This window comes from Haemorhous mexicanus, chromosome 9 (genome assembly GCF_027477595.1).
Source record: "Haemorhous mexicanus isolate bHaeMex1 chromosome 9, bHaeMex1.pri, whole genome shotgun sequence".
NCBI classification, from domain to species: domain Eukaryota; kingdom Metazoa; phylum Chordata; class Aves; order Passeriformes; family Fringillidae; genus Haemorhous; species Haemorhous mexicanus.
Window position 1 is genome coordinate 18,225,952 of NC_082349.1, and position 14,237 is coordinate 18,240,188.

General features: G+C 39.0%; 1 protein-coding gene across 1 annotated transcript in view; it reads right to left on the minus strand.

Moving 5' to 3' along the window:
* Positions 1-14,237, minus strand: part of DPYD (dihydropyrimidine dehydrogenase) — a 342,395-nt gene that overhangs the window by 30,994 nt on the left and 297,164 nt on the right. The gene's annotated exons all lie outside the window — the stretch shown is intronic.

Here is a 14,237-nt window from a genome sequence, read left to right on the forward strand (position 1 = left end):
GAGAGAAGAACATGCTCCTGTAGCAAGACAAAGCACAGCACGTTTCAACCTTTTTTTGAAGTTCCTGATTGCAGTGATAAGGGTTGAAGAATAATTTAAGATACATCAGCTATAATAGATCACAGGAAAAAATTTCCAACGGCCTTTAAAAAGTCTTCCTGTTCTTATGCATACAAAGCCATCTGGGGCACAAACAAAGTGGAACTTTCTGGCTGAGCTCACTTCATAACTTGCAGCTTGGTTCCAGTGTAGATCACTAAGCCATATATTATCTTTTAAAAATTCCTCAAGAACTTGAGCCCAAATAAACACTACAACATAAAATTTTCATGGCTCTCCTGCCTGTTTCATGGCACGGGTCACACACAGTGGCCAGGACCTGGCCATGAGGGTTATTGGGTCTCCCCACGGCAGGGTTCACGGCCTGGGGCAGAATTTATGTTGCAGAGTATCCCCTAGATGGGGACAGGGTGGCAAGTGGGGCATGGAGGGCCAGGAACAGCCACTGTGGAGCTATTGTGGCAGAGAAAACCTGGGAATATTTTGAACTTCTTTGCAACTATTTCTAAGAAAGTGAAAGACCATGGGAAAAACTCAAATGTCCCAAACTCCAGCTGATTTTGGAGGGGGAAAATCCCCACGAATTAGAATGAGAACTGTACATTTCAGAAACTCCTGTCTGTGAGAATGTAGGTAAGCTTTGGTACTCATCAAGGCAGCAGACTTTCCTACTGTCCTCCTTTGCCTTCAAGATGACTATTTGGTATATTATACAAAGACAGCAGTGCTGCTGAGGACAATTGTGTTGTTTTCTCTGCCAGGTTTTCAGAGAAGGCAAACACATTTTGGGGTGTTACTGATTTCAGATTTAATAAAGTATCCGCAATGTGCTCACCAGCATTATTTTACTATTACCTTCATTTTAATTCTACTTAATTACTTAACATTTCAATTTGTATGAGAAAAAAATTTCATCTCTGATCTAGAAATATCTCCCTAAAATCAAGTAAAACATTTTCAATACGTAAATGTCCAAACTGAGTTTTTTACTGACTGAGCTAAAAATAGTCTTCAGCAATATACTTAAATTATTTGTTCAAGAAAATGTTTACAAGTACATTGAAGTCACTTGTTAAATTAAAATAATCAGTACATTAAAATCAAAATTCTTGATTTTCTTACCTCCAAAAAAATTTCTATTCCTTCATGACTGTAGAAGCCAAGTAGAAACCCATATGCAATAAAACAATCCCTAGCCTAAAATTTTAATTCAATTGTTCAATAACTTCAATTTCTTTGCATTTTTTTTTACTTTATTATACTTGGATAATGCCCTCAAATATATCTTTATAACTTTACAACCCTTTTCCAACAGCATTTGGGTGTGGTCTCAAAAGAAGCACATTTATGAGCAGCAAGACAGGAAGAAAATTAAAGTACCCTTACAGGACTGAGGCAGGGACACTATGGTTATGAGCTCAGATTTTGATGTATCCACCACTACCCATGCAATTCTTGAGTGTCCAAGTTTTCACTGCAATTGCTTTATGGAATTGTCTTGTACTGGACTCATAACACTGTACAACCTCTCTGTGCTCGAAACCGAAATAGTGGCACGGTCCCTGTCACAGCAGCAACTGTGCACATCCTGGCTAATGCTTGTGGCTGGGGACTGCACCCCTTGTGCTGGAGAATCCCAAGGGCAGCTCACCCAGTCTGACACTTTACAGTAAGCCCTTTCTCTGTGGATGAGCTGGGGATGGTATTTGGAGAGCTAGAGTCTTACAATAGACTGTGTTAAGATTTCACCTAAATACATCTCAATAAATGCTCGATTCTGCACTAAAAATTATATTCCCAGTGTGTGCTGAATTATGAGCTAGTACTCAAAATAGTGGTCAAAACCAGAGGCATCCCCTCCCCAATTAGGAACTGGCAACTAAAGACACAGTCTGGAAGGAGAGGAACTGGTTTTTTAAATGGAGACAGAGAGGCAGACTTTCAAGCTTTTCAGGCTGCACGTTGATCAGTGAAATGCTTTTATAAATACCTTTGCAAACTATTCACACTATGTAGACAAAAATAACTCAGCAATAAACAATGAAGAAATAAATTAGATCCTGTGGAAAAATGCAAATACTGTTTTTCCTCCATCTGCTTTATCCCAGTAAATAAGTCCAAAATCCAGCAGCAGGCACAAGAGCCCATCCACAGACCAGGAACTGAAGGTCAAAACCAAGCCATGACAGAATTGATAAGGGAAGAAAAGAAAGAAAATGGCTGCAGTCTATCAAATGAAAGATGATGACTTTGTTGTGAAGAAAGAGAGGGAGCTCTGAAGTGTGAGGCATTTATTAGCCCTGTTCTGCACCAACCAAAACGGCCCCGAGGCCATGCTCCTTTGGGTGCTCCTTAGGAAATGGTGATTATGAAATGGCACACTCATGCTACAGTCACCAAAGGATTTTGGGTTGCTCCTATTTAATTGGTAACTTAAGAAGCTTCAAAATATAATTTTTCTTAATGGAAATGGTACATGAGCTGTTTGCAGTTTGGTGATACATTTTTAGTAAAAGGGAAAATATAGATATGTTTGTGCTTATTGAGCTCTCTGTGTTTACAATAAGTCTTCTTGGTTGTCAATTTACAAATGGAAAATTTTGAAATGACATTTCAAAATGTCAGAAGTGCCCAGCATTTGAAAGAAGGCTCAGTAAAGGCAAGGAAAATGTGCTGGAGAGACTAGATTAGACTTTTGGTTTGCAGTTGGAAAATATGCCTTTTGGCATATATTTAATATTATCATTAGTTGCAGTAATAGTAGTAGTAAATATTCAGAAAATATGAAGTAATGATTAACATTTAGGATAAAATGCTCCATGGTGTAATGATGGTTAATATAAATAAATACAATTATAGTTTATAGGTTCTAGACTTAAACGACTTTAAACTCAACTGGACGACTAAGTCCTGGTGGATCTAAAAAACCCTGTATTTCAGTGATACGTGTCTGCATTTCACATGAATCCAGACTTAACGTATAAAACAAGGTATTTTATGGCTTTTATGTAAATAAATCATCAACTTGGAAAAAATACAACATAGTAATAGAAAGGAATGTGTTAATTATTCTGAGCAGTCAAACTGGAAAGACACAAAATGATTAATGAAAGAATAGATATATAACGTGACATATCCTGACCAATATATGGGTTATATACTGACTTACTTACACTGGATAGTTACAAGTGTGGAAATCAAAAACACAGCCATGGCATAAAATATAAAAGGAGCTATCTCATTAAAACTTGTCTGTTAAGTTGAATGAAGGGCAAACAAGGTCTCACCTGTGCGAGGATTAGACCCACCTTCTTAATAACAGCTGGGGTAGGTGTTCTTAAACATCCACCATCAGAGCACACAAGTTCAATCAGCCTGAATGAGATCCCAAGAAATCAATATAATTCTTGCCAGGCCACTTCAAACTATTACAGAGCCCCAGTGTGGAGCAACAGATTACAGGCTGGCTGTAATTTTTCCCTGGAACAACCCAAACACAGTTCTCGGGCCTTAATGAGTTTTGTTCAGCATGAATAGGTCAGCAGAGTGCAGAAATCTCTTTTCTCTACTCCTCCATGTAGAAATGGTGTGCCACCAGCTCCGTTCAGGTACTGGGGACAATTGTCCTGTGTGACTCGTAGACAATGGAACAGAAAGATATTTTAGAGCACTTGTCCATAAAAAACTCAGGAAGTACAGCTTTGACTGCTAAGACACCCACGTGGCTGAATCAAAACCACACAAGACTACAGAAAAACCTTTAAGGGCTTTCTATAGCAATAAAAATAAAGTAAATGGGAAAGGTCATAATCATGTTCCTTAAGTCTGATCTTATTCTTTAAGCAAAAAGACATTTCAATTGCACACTATTAGATACTTACAGCTCCAGTGACTTACAGTAAGTCCCTGTCTGAACACTTTATAAGGACCCAGTTGCTTCCATGGGTAGCCCCTCTTGTACAGCTATAACATTGGAAAGGGCCAGGGTCTAGCTTGCGCAGACAGGAGAAGTCTTCAAGTCCAGCACATAGTCCTGGAAATCCAAAATTTCTCCCAGCAGTACTTCCTTTAGACTCTATGCATTCAAGCTTTACAAGTCCTCCCCACCTTTAATCTCATCAGCACAGCAGGAAACCACCATCATTTGTACAAAAACACTTTTCTTCCAATCAGGATAATTTTTCTCCTTCTTTCCCTGAACACTTTTTCCCACCCCTCTGAATTTAACTCATCAGTCTCAGTTGAGTTTTCACTCTACATCAGAAAATCCCCCTTTCTTCAGTGATTGAAAAGGTCAAATATTTGTGCATCACTGAGTTCTCCACCTCTTATGTTTACAGGACACTTTATGACTTTTAGCTTTTTTAGCCTCTCCCCATAAATAACTCCTCTATATTTTTCATATGTATGTGCATGCCACTACACTTGAGGCTATCTTATGGGCCAAATCTGTTCCTAAGAAAATTAAAAGATGTTATTGCAAACTTCCTCTCAAAACTAGCATAAAAATAAAAGAGCTCTTGGAAAACAGGCTGAAAAGTAATTCTAAGTCTCCTGTCTATAACCAATACCACCTACTTAATTTTGCACTTTTCTTGCACGGACATTGTGGCCCACAGAGTATCCAAATAAACAGCTTTCTTAGATGAGAACCTTAAAGGGATAATGATTCTTTTAGAACGTTAAAGTCTAAGTCTTTTCTTGCACATCAGTATGTGTGTCTGTGACTAGTGCCATAAACAACATGGGGATACAGAAATAAAAGCAGGTTTTACTAATAATAGCTACCTACAGATACAGAGGGGCCTTTCTGATTGCACAGATATTTCTAAGCCATCTGGATGTCTGTAGGATGCAGCTTGCCACTCCATGAGACTACACCTCATGTAATACCAAGCATTTTACCAGGGCTTAATGAACTAAAAGATTGTTAGAAGTGCTGCTTAGAAATACACAATGTTAATAAATGTCTCCTCTCACTAGGGGTAGATTCTAGAGGAAGAATTTCGTATCATCAGGTTCTCAGACTAGTAATTATAGCTTACATTTTGAAAGCCACAGCCTTGCTTTCATGAATGCAATTTGCATCAAAATCTGCACTTACAAAATCAGGGAGAAGAGTTTTGCACACATAAATTAAATGCCAACCCATTTTCTAGTGCTTGAACTGCAGACAATTAGCTATCAATCATTACTGACCTGGGCTTTACTCAGTGAGGACACCAAGAGTAAGGCTCTGCAACTAATACCAACCCCACAAATACTGCAGCATCCTAAACATCCCCAAAATCGGTCTTCACCTGACAAAGAAAATACTCTTTAGCTGGAAAAGCTGGTACAGAACTGAAGGCTGGAGAAAGAGGGAGGAGAGGGAGAGAAAAAGAGACCGACTGGCTCTCAATTAATATGAAAAAGCTGATCTCTGCCATTGAGGAAAATTCTTGCACCAGCAAGTGCTGACTGATTGTGATGAGGAATGTTTTATCACCCAGATCCAGACACCCTTTCATATGGTGATTATTATTCCTGTCATGACCCTCTGGTCATCAAGCCACAGTGTCTTTTGTCACGAAACAACTATCCAATAAGGAATAATCTAGGAATAAGCCTGTAGCATAATATCTTCTGCTTGCTTATACACACAGCGGGAGGAGGAAAATCTTCTTCCTGTGAGTTATTACCTGCTCTAATCCACTTTGGAAAATAGCAGTATTTCCTTAATTTTGTGAAGCATGCAAACATATATTTCACAAACTACAGCTCCATGAATAGCTCAGACCAGAGCTGAAATCAAATCTTAAAGCATTCTCAGGTAATAAAAACCAGTCCAGCATCACCATCAAATCCATGGCAGCCCAGAAACTATCAAATATTCACATTAAACTTGATAAGAACATTCAAAGACTGAATTGCATGCCAACTTGCCTCCATGTTTAATTTCATGTTGTCTTCTATAAGGGTGATGTCTAGCCTAATTCCTGATGCCATTCTTGGAGAAACAGCTTTGACAAACACACGTACAATATCCTAATTAATGCCACATACTACCTAAAACATTAGGTCTGGTTTAGTTTTTGTGCAGTTGCAGAGACATTTTTTATTAACATCACCATCATCCATATTAATATTATCCAACTACAATCCGCTTTAGAACTCACTTAACCTTCCACACACTATTTCTCTGGTTTTTCCTAGTCAGTCCCTTGAGAAAGGGCCTACCCCTCTGCAGTCAGACAGTGTACAGCACTCTGAAAGGACCCAGGGAAGAAGGGCTGGGAACCCTGCTCTGGGAGCAGAATGAGGAACCATTTCTGGCTACACAAGCCAGTTCTTTTTATGTCTTTTCTGTGTCTACTGCCTATGTAGATCACCCAACACAAGGGCTGTTTTGAATGGTTTTATCCAGCCAGCAAGCTAACCCTAAGTAACAAATACAACAATACATATACAACTGTACAGAATAAAAAATTAATGGTGTTAGAGAAGGATGATGCACAGAGACATTATGTGTGACACTGGGGAGGAAGTGGGGGTAAGTGTGCATGGTTAATATGAAAAGATGTCAAAAAAAATGAAGCATAATAATAGTGCAATTTATCCTTGCTAAACGTACTGCACTGTGCTATAATTAAATATGAAAACCTAAATTTATCTCTATGTTCGGCTGTCATTAACTTAACAGGGAGTGCACATGTTCTAATCTAATGGCTGATTTTTTTCTCCATGTGCAGCATATTAAAATGTATATTAGCCTCAAGGTGCATAAACACAAAATAATAGACCAAAGGTTTTGGCCTGTGGAGAAAAAAAATCCATGCTCAAAGGCCATCAAGTAGCTGGTGATGCAGGGGAGACACTCACTTAGCCTCATTAAGCCGAAGCTCTCTTTTGCTTGTCTTTTGTTCTGCATGACAGCAGCCTCTTTGTTGTATAATAATTCATTCCAAGTTCGTTCCAAGCTACCGAAACTGGTGAACTGTGGCCATTTTAATGAGCAGTATTGGTGGTATGCATAATCTGGAAGCCACGTGGACCAGGCAATCACAGAGCACTGCAGCCAGCAAAATGAGATACTGTCGAAATCACAAATTTGTCAAGTTGTTTTTGGACAGGGTATTATAATAAGCACTAAAATATGCATCTTATTACTCTGCATCTGCCAGTCAAAGATCACTGTAATGAATGCATGCTGCAGGGTATGACCAGGCCGTTTCCCTAAGTAAAACAAACTGCAGAGTACAAAAAAAGAATTATGTATTTTTGGCAGCGCCTGGATTTTTTTTTTTTAATCCTTTTGCATCAGGAGTTGGATTTTCCTGGCTTGATGTCCACTGCCAGCAGTGAATGCACTAAAACTGCCACAGCCAAGGAGTTAGTGTGAAATACATGGTTTTCTTAATAGCCACATTTACTGCCTGTGCATCTGAAACTTTAAACTCCATGCTCAAAGCAAATTTAGCATACAGTACATATAAACCCCCCAAAGATTAAAGTATTTAAAATGCACTTTAATAATCCTAGCTCCTTTTGTCTTATACATTTCTACTGCAAATGGCTTCACTGTTAGGGAAGACACATTTTACATAACCTGCTCCCCCTGTGAGAAACAGCACTGTAGGTAATCACAACATAAACTTCCATAATAGAACAATTAGGAAAAGAAAATTTTAAACTGGTCTTTTTTTTCTAAAAATTTGTCAGACTCATAATTGAGCTCAGCTTGAAAGGCTGGGAGGTTCACCAATGGCAGCAAAGCTGGTAAATATGACTTGTGCAGTGGGGTGCAGAGTCAGCTCTGCTGGCTCTCCCCACAGAGAACCACCAGACTCTCACCTGAAGCAATGCCTGTGGAGGTCTTTCATCATCAGATGAGGAGCTGAAAGACTAAGCGGGGAGCAGAAGGAAAGGACTTATTTCTTCATCTGCCTGCAGATAATGGTGCAGACATATTTTGGCACAGCCTTATTTTTGGGCAACCCAACAAGCATTTGCAGCAAGAGTTCCTGAGTGTGCTGATGCAAGTTCCCATAATATCCTAAAGTAAGAGGTTTCTTGATCAATACTGGCTTATACTTAAAAGGCTTTGTCTGGCTGAAAGCCATATTTCGGGTCCAAGTTTTAGCTAATGGGAAAGAGGATCAAACAGCTCTCCTGGGTTTGTGAGGCCAGGTTTGGTAGCAGGGGGAGCTACAGAAAAGGCTTTTGTGAGAAGCTGTTAGAAGGTTCCCCGTGTCCGACAGAGCCAAGGCCAGCCAGCGATGGACTCGTGGCTGGCCATAGGTGAGCCAGTCAGGAATTTCAGTAATGCCTCTGTTATAACATATTTAAGAAGGAAAGAAAAATGATTGCACAGAGGCAATTGCACTTGGAGAACATGTGAGAGGAACAACTGCCAACCCCAAGGTCAGTGAAGAAAGAGGGGGAGGAGGTGCTCCAAGTGGCAAAGCTGAGATTCCCCTGCAGCCCCTGGGTACAGCCCATAGTGAGGCAGCTCTGTCCCTGCAGCTCTTGGAGGTCCTCGGGAAGGCAGAGATCCACCTGCAGCCCCTGGAGGAGACTCACACTGGAGTGGGAGATGCTTGAGAGAGGGCTGTGAACCTGCAGGAAGCCCATGCTGGAACAGGCTCCTGCCTGCAGACCTGTGGAGAGAGGAGCTCACACTGGAGCAAGTTTCCTTATAGGATCTGGGAACCTGTGGGAGACCCACGATGGAGAAGCCTATTCTTGAAGGACAGCACCCCCTGGAACTGCTGTTCTTGGAGAACTGTGGCTCGTGGGGGTGACTCATGTTGGAGAAGTCTGCAGAGAATTGGTCTTCCATGGGAGGGACTGTGCACTGACTCAGTGATCGGTGGAAGGACTCCTGTCCCTGGGAAGTGGGAGAAACAAGGTGTGAAGAGCTGACTACAACCCCCATTCCCTGTCTCCCTGTGCCACTAGGGGAGGAAGAAGAGCCTGGAAATGAGCTAGGGAGTGGGGGAAAAGGTGTTTTAAAGATTTGTTTAACTTCTTATTATCTTGCATTGATTTTAATTGGTAATAAATTCAATTATATCCCCAAACGGAGTCTGTTTTGCCCATGATGATAATTGTTGAGTGATCTCTCTGGGTCCTTATCTCAACTCCTGAGCCTTTGTTTATATTTTCTCCTCCCTGTCCAGCTGCAGAGGAGAGTGCCAGGTACTTTGGTGGATACCTGGAATCCATCCAGGGTCAGTCCACCACAGCTCAAATCGAATTTTTTTCCTCTCTAACTCTTCTTCAGAGCTGGTGATAGCAATACAGGAAAATGGTTTTTTTCACCTAGTGTTAATTATCTTATTGCAATCTCTATATCAACATATGTTAAACAGTCTGTATTTTCCAGCCACAAATACCATTTTTTCTGCAGTGTTGGAAACAAGGTAACAGTTCTTTACCATACTGGGCAAATTTGTTTTCCTAAAGAAGAAGGAGCACTTCCAAGAATGAAGGGTGAAAACCGCTGCTCAGTGATGCTAGTCCGAGGTCTTGAAGAATCTGAAGGCAGACAAAACTGTACGATGCAGCAGTGGGTCTTGGATGGCTGAGTTCCCATTTAATTTATTTTTTTAATAGAAGACTTAATTTAATACTTTGTATGAAGTCTGGTCGGTATAGTGTCGCCCTGATTTTCTAGGATTTTCTAAGCCTTCTGATGTTTACCTCCTTGTAGAGAACTTTATCACACACTGTCTGGAGATAACACATTGTTTTGCATTCCTTTATGGAGGAGGAAAGACTTGATAGACTGTTGGTTTGACCAGTGGCATTGGAGAGGTGGCACGGTCACCCTCCAATCCACTGTCACTTTTAGAAAACTATAAATGCTAGAGTCAGAAAATAAACTTCCTCTTTTGTTCTTCACCTTGGAGCAGCGGTGTGCGTCTGGTTCTTTCATGTTCGATAGCGACAGTATAGTAAGGTTTTTTCTCTGCCATACAATAGACTATTTAGATTTGACTGCAGTACAGTTAGAATTTAGCAGGTTTATGCTGTTTGGAAGACTCAAATTTTAGTGCCCACAGATTCCTTATAGGAAATGAGTATTTTAGTCCAAATGGGATAACTTGAAGGAAATCAGTATTTTAGACCAAATGGGAAGTCTGTTCCAATGGGAAGTCCATTCAGAGAAGAAAATCAGAAGGTTGCTAAATTTAAGGTGATGAAATGTCATGGAAGTCATACATTGTGCATGTACAGCATCATTCTCTCTCATCTGCCTGACGAATAAAGCCACTGTCTATAAATGTCTTTTTACCAGATACAATTCTAACACTTAAAGTACAGCACAACCTTAACAGTTGAGAACTACCCACTGAGTTCCTCTGGAGTTTTGTATATTTCTGGAATCAAGATGCTCAAATTATTAGTTTTTGTTATTTTTAATTTTTTATCATTTAGACATGATTAAACAAATATCACTTGTTCATAACTCCTGGTGCTGAAAGCAAAGTATGAAACATCCATATATATTATTTTCCTATAAACTCACACCTACCAACTGAATGCATGGCAGGATTTTTGTCTAGCTACCTGGCATGTATAGCAGCCACTGCATTAAGCATGATTTTTATAGGTGACCTTAATGGAAGTTTTTACAGAGACACACTGTACCACTTCTGTGATCACCAGCTGACACAGTGCATTTCTGGGACATAATCACCTCAGCTCTCTGGATTAAGATCAGTGAGCAACTAATAAAAGAGTCCTGTAACAAACAGACAAGGTGAGACAGTGAGACACACAGGGGATCAAATTGCACCTCTGGGGAATACTACACCGTGTTCAGATACCTAGTGACAACAGAGTTATCTTTCTTGCTCCTGGTCATGTATGTTCCTGAGAAACTCGTGAACACTATTTTAAAACATAATTCTATTAATTTTGTATTGTAAGGAGACCAACTGTGCCCTTCCTCTGGTTTATGCAGTCACCTTAATAACTTTGCGTTGTAAGAGTGTGCACTACATCTTAACTGTCTTCCTGAGTGCATCAGGCACTTGATCTCAGCCCTAAATTTATTCTGAGGTAAGTGTGCTTTTACACAAGTTCTTCCTTGAAGGAGTCAAGGAGAAGCACTGTGGTGTCATCCTTACTTTGCCATTCTCTCATCTCAGCATCAAGATTTGCACACAAGATTTGAGATCAAACCTGAGACAGGCTGACAACTTTTATTCCATGCAAAGGTCACTCAGAGTTGACATTAATGACAGTCACCTGTGCCAAGGTTTCAAGTGTAAGGTCCTCCCACAGAAAAAAAGAGAAAGGCAAACAAACCCAACTCAATAAACCATCTGAAAAGCAATGAGAAAAGAAGCCCAGAACTCTGGCTTTGGCCACCTTTGTGCGCTTGAGACAGCATCTGTGCTAGGACTCTCTTCAGAGCTGTTACAGATATGGTTACAACCACAGGAAAAAATGAGTAAAATTGGTGGAGCTATGGAAACCTGTATCACCCCGTGAGTGGAAACCAATGAGGCTGGCATTCCTAAGTGGGAATCCTACTCCTATCATAGGCAGTGTAGTACCACAGGCTACATCCTGGACAATGGCTCCAGCAGCAACTATTAGCAAAAGGGAAAAAGCTACTGAAAAGACGATCAGAAAATAAATACTGCTGGCTGAAAGATGATAAAATTAGGGTCTACATACAAAAATAAATAGATTCTGCAACAGTGAAAAACAGAAAAAGAGCACTCAAGTTTCCAAAATATTTTCCAGTGCTGTGGTGCTTCTGATATTTCAAGGGCTATAAATTATCAGAAGTATTAGTTTCATTAATGCAGAAGGATGAACAGATACTAATCAACATGAATCTCTTTTTCAGCCAAAGCATTTTATGTTTGCTATTTAACTGCTTGTTATATTACATTATTTAGCACAGTACTTTCAGTATTCTCTCTGTTTAGGAAGGAAATTATTGTGATAAACGTAACACCTGACAGTGATAACTGTTCAGTTCGTAATTTATCTGGTGACTGCATGGCAAGACAGCTTCAGTTTGAGGTTAGGAGTACCATTTAGAAGAAGGTATTTATCTTTTAGTTTACTCTGGTCATCAAATACTACAATATTTCACGTGTCACTCTCCTGTGGCAACACTCTGCAGTCAGCATCTGTTTGATGCTGAAACCAGGACAGACAATGAATTATAAAAAGAATAGTCCACCATTACCTAAAAATACAGACATTAACATTCAATATTGCACTGTGAATCAAAACAGCATCAAAACAGATAACATTATGAACATACTTATCTGGGAACAGAATGGCTCCTAAATCTGTAATTTATTTAAAATTGGTAGAGGCTCAATGAATTTGTATACAATCAGAAAGCAAATGGTTCTTGACGCTGGTGAAAATAATTTTCCCTCACTTCCTTATTACTAAAATGTCAAATGTCTGAACTTGCTATCCCTTGATTCTATTTAAAAATAACAGTAATCTTGTAATGAAAAGGAGGATGATTCCTGTATATTTTAAAATCTACTGCACAAAACCCACAACATATCAAAATCAGAAAATTCACTTTTTTTTGTTGTTGTTCTTTTTGAATGCAAATGTTCATCTGTATTTGCTGCTTGGCTTCTTATGAGGTCTTACTGAAGAAACTGCATTTCATCTCATGGCATATACCAACACAAATTGGGGCAGCTCCTTATGTTTCTATAAGGTAGGATTTTGACTGTCACATTTTACTTCATATATAACATATACATTCCCACACATTATTTTATCAATGAGAAAATATCAATAGGTTCTTTTCTCTGTTCCAAACAGAGAGTAAGGACATGCTTTTTAGTGAATTCATTTCAGAAAGAGACTCACAGACATGTTAATGACTCGCTGCCAAGCAAGTTAGATATTTGTGTTTGAATTGAGATGAAACTACAGTACTTAACTAAATTTACTAGGCACAAGTACATGAAATCCAATATTGATAATAATTTATGAAAGTAAGAATACTGATTCCTACAATACTGCAAACTTAGTTTATGATAACATAATTAGTTACACTAATAACACTGCTTAGGCACAGTCTTGCTAATTAGGATATTATAAATATTAATGATATCAAGTCTTTGTATTTGATTGCCCCTAGTAGGATCATTTATCACGGTATTTCCAGTTACCAGATTTATATTATTTTTCTTCCTTTTCCCTTGAATGTTCACTCCTGGACAAACAGCCATCCTGAGCTTATGCCTAAAATGTATCAATAGCTTATCAACAATGCAGCCTGCTTAACTTTAAATGCTATTATTTAGTAGAAATGCTACAATGCTATAATTCAGTGCTAATACGAATACACAATAAATTATATTCTGCATGTCTTACATGCCTAACAGAGCCAGCCACACAAGATTACATAGGGCTTTGTTTTTTTTCTTTTTCATGTGACCTGTTTCAAGTTAAGATTCCTTTGAATTATTAAATGTTTCCTAAAAGCATATTTTCACACAACCTTTTTAAAGTTAATTATCGATGTAGTGACAAGCAAAAAAAGACTAAAAATTACAATTCTTTTTCCTCATTCAAAAGGACAGGAGAAACGTCTTTGACAATGGTTGTCTGTTTAGTAAAATACAAAGGTAAAACAAAGACAGAGCACTGAGTGCAGCTTGAAAGAAGAATTACAACAAATCTGTAACATGAGTTGGAAATGCTGTGTAGGTTTCCACAGGTGTTAAAGGAAAGAAGTTTAGCTATAACCCTTTGAGCCTGGTTTAACTGCTTAACATAAGTAGATGAAAATGAAACTGCTTATATCTTGGTTTATTTTTAAGCAGTGTATTATCCAGAGCTTTAGGAATAGGATTGTCTTTCCCCCTTGAAGGTAATGTTGTAATTTTCAGAGCTCCACAGAGAACAACAACAATATAGGAGTCTCTAATCTCCTGCTAAATCCAATTCCAGTCATCAGCAATGATAAGCAGAGATTTGGAGGCGTTTGACACTCCAAATCCTATTCTTTTGTAATTCTTTACTTTTTACAACATTTTCAACAGTTGTACATCAGATTTTTGGAAAGATAATCAATAGGCATGATGTATAACTGAAATCAGTCTTCAAAGTGATCCCCTCTAGTAACCAGAAACAAAAGCTTGGCCTCCCTGCTGTGCAGGTATTTTGCTTAGAGCAGGAGGCAGCCGGGC